This window comes from Octopus bimaculoides, chromosome 17, assembly GCF_001194135.2.
Source record: "Octopus bimaculoides isolate UCB-OBI-ISO-001 chromosome 17, ASM119413v2, whole genome shotgun sequence".
NCBI lineage: Eukaryota > Metazoa > Mollusca > Cephalopoda > Octopoda > Octopodidae > Octopus > Octopus bimaculoides.
The window spans coordinates 28,094,230-28,101,349 of NC_068997.1; the positions used below are offsets into that span (position 1 = coordinate 28,094,230).

Genomic DNA, 7,120 nt, shown 5'->3' on the forward strand with positions numbered 1-7,120 from the left:
AAACGTTTCACTGGTACTTAATTTATCGACCCACCCAAAAAAAAAAAAAGGAAGAAAAGTAAAGTCGACCTCAGCAGAATTTGAACTCAGAACGAAGCAGAAATATCGCAAAGTATTTTTCTTCATGTTCTGAGTTCAAATTTTACAGAGATCGACTTTGCCTTTCATCCTTTCAGGGTTGATAAAATGAGTACCAGTTATGCACTAGGGTCAATGTAATCAACTTACCCCACCCCTGAATTTGCTGGCCTTGTGCCAAAATTTTAACCTTTTTGTATTTCTGTTGAGATGCTCTGTGTTTCTTTCAATTTTAAATATAACAAAGAATTTAGTAAAATAACCCAGTTGTCATTAAGCTTGTGTTAGGAACATAAATTGTGACTAAGGTTTGGTGGAAGATTTTAATTCAGAACTTTTGAAAACAAAACATTTGTACTACAGAGCCAGAACCGGTATCAGCCAGGTTGGTATCAAAAGGGTTAAGAACTGTTTCTCTACTATATATTTTAATCTTTCCCTTACCATATTTCTGTTGAAATGCTCTGTGTTTCTTTCAATTTTAAATATAATATTAGTAAAATAACTCAGTTATCATTAAGCTTGTGTTAGGAACATAAATTGTGACTAAAGTTTGGTGGAAGATTTTAATTCGAAACCTTTGAAAACAAGACATTTGTACTACAGAGCCAGAGGTGGTTTCAGCCAGAGGTGGTTTCAGCCAGAGGTGGTTTCAGCCAGGTTGGTATTGAAACAGTTAAACCATTATTATGCCATGGTAAATTATTTCTAAGCCTAAACACTTTAACTTATCAATGTCAGAAAAATTTTAAGACAACTTGAGATGTTTTAACAAAAAATTCTATAGCAACATACCACCATTTGTACTTTCCTATAAATCTCCAGTCGAAAGTGTGACATCCGTCATTATTTACTTTCTGCGTTTTTCCCATTGACAACAAAGAAAAAACTGTGACAATATAACAACCTACATTGCTATACAATGAAACTAATTTCACTGAAGTACTGTTCAGGTCACACAAAGAAATTTATTTGCCTCACATATTTTTCTTATATTAACCCTTCAGCATTCAGACTAGTCATGTCTGGCCCAAATGTTTTATCGGTTTTATGTTTAAACTAACCAGATTCAGCCTCTCACACCTTTTTTACTATAGCTATTTTACCAAATTCTTTGTTATATTTAAAATTAATTGAAAGAAGCAAAAAGCATCTCAAAATAAACACGGTAACAAAAGGGCTAAATGATGATGATGATGGGCTCAGGCATGGCTCCATGGTTAAGAAGTTTGTTTCCTAAGCACTTAGTTCTGGGTTCAGTCCCACTGCATGGCACCTTGGCCAAGTGTTTTTGTTTTTACCATAGCCCCTGGCTGACCAAAGCCTTGTGAGTATATCTGGTACATGGAAACTGAAAGAAGCTCATCAGATATATGTATACAAGTATGTGTTTGTGCATGGGTCTGAGAGTGTATTTTACTGCCTCCTTGCCTTGACTCTGCATCACAGTCATAAACGAGTGCCTCTGACATGCAAGCAGTGATGGCCATGGAGAAATATCATCTTGCTTGGAAACAAGTGAAGGGTGGCAACAGGAGGGGCATCTGGCCATAGAAGACCTACCTCAACAAATTCTGTCCAAATTATGCAAACATGGGAAAGTGGACATTAAAACAATGATGATGGTGATGATGGTAGCGACGATGATAGTGATGGCGGTGGTGGTGATGATGATGGTGGTGGTGGTGATGATGAGATTCCTTTCAGCAATAACTCAAAATATGACACATCATTTTTTTTAATCTTTTACTTGCTTCAGTCATTAGACTGCAGCCATGCTGGAGCACCACCTTGAAGAAATTTTAGTCAAATGAATCCAATTCCAGTACTTACTTATTTATTTTCACCTGGTACTTATTCTAGCAGTCTTTTTTGCTGAACCACTAAGTTACAAAGATATAAATACACCAACAGCAGTGTATGCATGTATGTATAATCATACAAGGGGTTTCTTTCAGTTTCCGTCTACCAAATCCAGTCACAAGGCTGTAGTCAGCCTGAGATTATAGTAGAAGACACTTGCCCAAGGTGCCATGCAGTAGGACTGAACCTGGAACCATAAGGTTGAGAAAGCAACCTTCTTACCACACAGTCAATAATAAATAAAACTAAATACCAATCCAGATTTAAAACCTGGCACGCACAGAAGGTGTAGGCCCAAATTACACATTAGAGGTATTTAATAAATCACCAACAAAAAAACGAAATATTTTAAACGGTGACAGGTTAAATACCTGACCAAAGTTATAACAGTAAATATTTCAAATGGCCAGGAGATGCGTGTGTGTGTGTGTGTGTGTGTGTGTGCACAGAAAAGTTATGTAATGTAAGTGGGTGTGATAAAATGTGTCTGTAAAATTACTTGTGGCGTATTTCCGTTTGTCTCTGACGTGACAATAACTTAGCATTCTTCCATCTAATTAATCAATTTATTTAAATAAACATCATTATCCTCACATTTTTTTCCTTCACAGACACACTTTCCCAATAAGGGAATCTCCTTCAGCATTGCTAGAAATAACAACCAAGATTCCCTCAAACAGTGTCTTCACTTCACATAAATGCCTGAGGGGTGGAATGCCTTTTGCAACAGATCTTACTTAATCAAGGCTGACCTAACAGGCTAAGCGACAATATTTACTGAACCAAGCTAGAAATAATAGTCAATTCTTCTGTGAATCCTACTGTCTTAAAGTTAGAAGGGCACATCTGAACAAAAGAGAAAAAGACAAGTTGGAATGCCTTTGATTACAGGCCCTCATTACCACAGCTGACATGCGGGATAAACAACAATTATTTAATTTTATTAAAATCTAGTTTAGCTGTTGCATCTGGTATCATAACTCTTCTTCCTATTTCCCTTAATTTATCCATCCATATTCTCTGATCACGAATCCTGGGAGGGCCATGGCTTAAATACAAATACCAACATGGTGCCTGGAATGAAAACCATCACTAAAAGGGGTTTGGAAAAACAACCCTCCAGCATCATCTGTTAACAAGGAATGCATTTGGACAGTAAAGGGAGAGAGAGTTCCATTTGAAAAATATATTGCAGTCTTCACCCACTGTTGGTACAACCAGCAATAAGCTTGCAACCTGTTCTGGGTGGTTTGGGGTGGGAGCACAAAGTATGTCTCTTCTCGTATATAATTTACTTATTTTTCCTTAATTTTTTTATGTTTTTTTTTGTTTTTTTTGGCCTTTTTTTCTCTTTTTAATCTAATCATGACTCATAAACAAACACTTCTCTATTCAACCCTAACTGCTAGAAATGGAAAATAATTCCCAGAAGATTTCTGAAAGCAGGTTTTAACACTGAGAAACTGTCCTCTGATATTCATTTTATTATTTAGCTTCATTGATTTGCTTCCTCTAAATTAATCACAGCATTTCATCCAACACCACTTGCATACTTTTAGATTTTATGTGAAAAAAGCAAACTTTTCAAAATAGTCTCAAGCTTTGACACCAAAATACCTACGTCTGAATAATTATAAAAATACACAAGCCTTCATTCCAAAATCAAATCAAATTTCCCTCTATCTAAACTGTATTATTCATTGAGATGCATTCTCTACAAGTAGCCTTCCTGTTCTCACTCCCGACCAAGTTCCAATCAAGGTAATATTTCTCCATGATTGCTCATGTCTTCACAAACGATAAGAAAACAACACTGCTTGTATGGTGGTGATGTTTGTTTACAACCATCATGACAAGGGGACATAAGCAACCACCCATACACACACAAACATGTTAACAGATTAACATTCATGTTCCATACTGTCATGGGTTGGATGGATTGATAGAAACCAATGGCTCAGAGGACTGCATTGTGCTCTACTCTCTGTTTTGACGTTATTTCTATGGCTAGATGTCCTTCCTAACAACCCCTTTACGAAATCTGAGGAAAGGGGCTTTATGCTAGCAGATGAGGGTGAAGGTATGAGATAAGGGGCAGGTTCATGTTGTAAGATATATATATGAGAGGTATTGGTATCCAGGTAATGCTAAGTAAGTGCTAGGAACAAACCGTAGTTAAACTCCTGGTTCAATAGTGATACAAGTGAGGAGTCTAATGTGGGTCTTGTATTGATATGCATATATATATTAAGCAAAATGAGATAAAAAAAGCCAAGGCTGGGAGGAGTCCTCAAGATATTTATAAGGAAAAAGACATTTCTGGGATATTATGGATATCCCTTCATCAGAGACGATGCAAGATGGTTAAATAGAGGTAGCTACAATTTCTTTATATATTTTATATTTTTATTTCTACTTTCATTCTCTTATTTCCTTCTATATTCCCTATCTCCACCTTTTCCATAATAATTCCTTATTTCAAACTCAAATATTTACCTCTATTTAACCATCTCACATCATTTCTGATGAAGGGATATCCATAATTTCCCAGAAACAGCTGTAAGACTATATATCTTTTTCCTTATAAATGTCCTGAAAACTCTTCATAGCCTTGGCTTTGTTATCTCATTTTATCATATATATATATATATATATATATATATATATGTATTGTCATGTTTAGTCATGCAATGTGAGCAGATGCTGACAGCTCCATTAAGAAGTGTCAATCTCTCAAAGTAAATAGAACACATGGAAGTGGGAGACCCAGGGAGACATGGGACGAAGTACTATTGGAGGACAACCTCAGGACATTGAACCTTTCAGATGAGATGACAAAGGACCGAGATGCCTGGTGCCTTGCTGTACTCAAGAAGACTTTTCCATGCTTGTGTGGGCTGGATGGAGTTTATTGGGGCAGGTTTTCTGCAGCCAGACACCCTTGCTGTTGGCAAGCCTTACCCATTCTCAAACACGCTAATATTTCACCAAACTTCTTACCAAACAACCAAACCTAAATATTTATGTGCTTTATCACCATAACAACCCTTATCCATTGAACTCAAGGAAACAAAATAAATTATCATAATCATCATCATTAAACGTAAAATGCAAAAAAAAAAAGAAAGAAAGAAAGAACAGTGACCTCAGGTTGGTTTGAACTCAGAAAGTTATGTCTCTTAATATTCTCAGTTTTGTGGTACCACTATCCTAAAAGTACTTCATAAATGTGTGAAGAGTCTGCTGATATGCAGGTCTTGTCAAGTTAACAGGATTATGTATTATCTGTAACAAGATTTTGTTCAATCAGTCTGATTAAGTGGTCTGATTAACGATTTAAATTACTTTCATATCGCTTTCAATCTTCAGCATCAATTTTTATTCATCAATAGAGCAGGAAGGTCTGCACTGGAGTTTGTACGAAAGATTTAGGGTGTGTGTGTCGGCAGGTCTAAATAAGTTCATTTTGTTCTGATTAGAACTGGAGTAAGGTGCTAATTAGCATGATTGTTTTTTGGTGGGGAGAGGGGCATTCTCTGCAGGACAGGTCAGTCTGAATAACTAATTTGTGAACTAAGTGCAAGCATGGCTGTGCTGTAAGAATCATGTTTCCCAACCACATAGTTCTGGGTTCAATCTCACTGCGTAGCACTCTGGGCAAGCCTTCTATTACAGCCTCAGGCTGACCAAAGTGGATTCAGTAGATGGAAACTAAAAGAAGCCCATTACCTATGTGTGTGTGTGTTTGTCCCCCACCACTGATGTTGGTGTGATTACAGTCCCATAACTTAGTGGTTCAGCAAAGAGATTGATAGAATAAATGCCAAGCTTAAAAAAAAAACAAGTACTTGGGGTTAATACATTCAACTAAAAACTCTTCAAGCCAGTGCTCCAGCATGGCCACAGTCTAATGACTAAAGCAAGAAAAAGATAGTTAACAACTACGGTTAAATAACAGTATATAAATTATTACATGATTGTGGATAGAAACTGATTATGGAAAGAAAAAGTCAAAGGCTGCATGTAAGACTAACTCATAACGTGTACAGGAGATGCGAGTTCAAGTTCCACATACAGTCTTTGACTTTTTCTATCCCAAAAGGGATTTTCAATCCAATATTTACATTCAATTATTTATAGTCAAGCAATGAGATGGCAGAATCGTTAGCATGTCAGGCAAAATGCTTAGTGGCATTTCATGCATCTTTATAGTCTAAATTCAAATTCCACCAAGGCTGACTTGTCCTTTCATCTTTTCAGGGTCAAACACTGAGACCGATGTTGTTGACTGGTCCTTTCCCCAAAATACTTTAGGGCCTTGTGTTTGTAGTAGAAAAAATTAATTATAGCTTTATATGCTTCAAGATCCATTCTAGCTAAGATGTTACAGTTTATGATGAAGAATAAAAGCGAGGAGAATTAAGACTAGTGTACCATAAACAAGTCTGTCCGTCTCACAAGATATTTAACAATGTAAGAGAAGTGACCCCAAATTAGGTCACAGCTTGCTGCTGGAACAAAATCATTGCACACGGCATTTGACACCCACCTGTAGTTTAAAGTTAAATTTAATGTGAGAACGAAATCCAGTGGATGATGTTAATAAAAATAACCTATTCAGAAAACTAAACAATTTTTTTTTTGCAGATTCATTTAAAAGCAGAATAATTCAGTGACCAATTTATCTGAATGTCACACCATTTTGAAAACAGTTGAAACTATAAAATGGAGTTGGGGTGCTTCATACGAGATTATTTATCAAACAAACTTTATCAGTTACTTTGTATTCATTTTATCACACATAAAATGTCAAGGAAATTTCACCCTTTCAACAGTTGATTCAGCAATATGGAGGAGAGGTAGTAGTTTGTATGTTATGCTCTTAGAGATATATATGTGAGTGTAATTAAGTTTGGATAAGAATTTGAGACAAACCACATGCATTATTAAAAGCATTTAGCTGAAATTGTCGATGGTAAAATTAGTCCCACCTTATGTTTTGTTATTATCTTTTTTTATCAATTTTAAAAGTTGAGTGAATAACTAAATAATCAGGTTTTTTAATGTCTTGCTATATTAAGTGGCTGGAAATGATAATTCTTTCCTTTCTGTTAATATAAATGTTACTCTTATCTCTTTCATATATATATATATATATATATATATATATATATATATA

The 7,120-nt window shown here is 35.7% G+C and overlaps 1 protein-coding gene across 1 annotated transcript in view; it reads right to left on the reverse strand.

The window, feature by feature from the left end:
• The window catches only part of LOC106870688 (protein ecdysoneless homolog), a 37,577-nt gene that overhangs the window by 23,048 nt on the left and 7,409 nt on the right, over window positions 1–7,120 (reverse strand). The gene's annotated exons all lie outside the window — the stretch shown is intronic.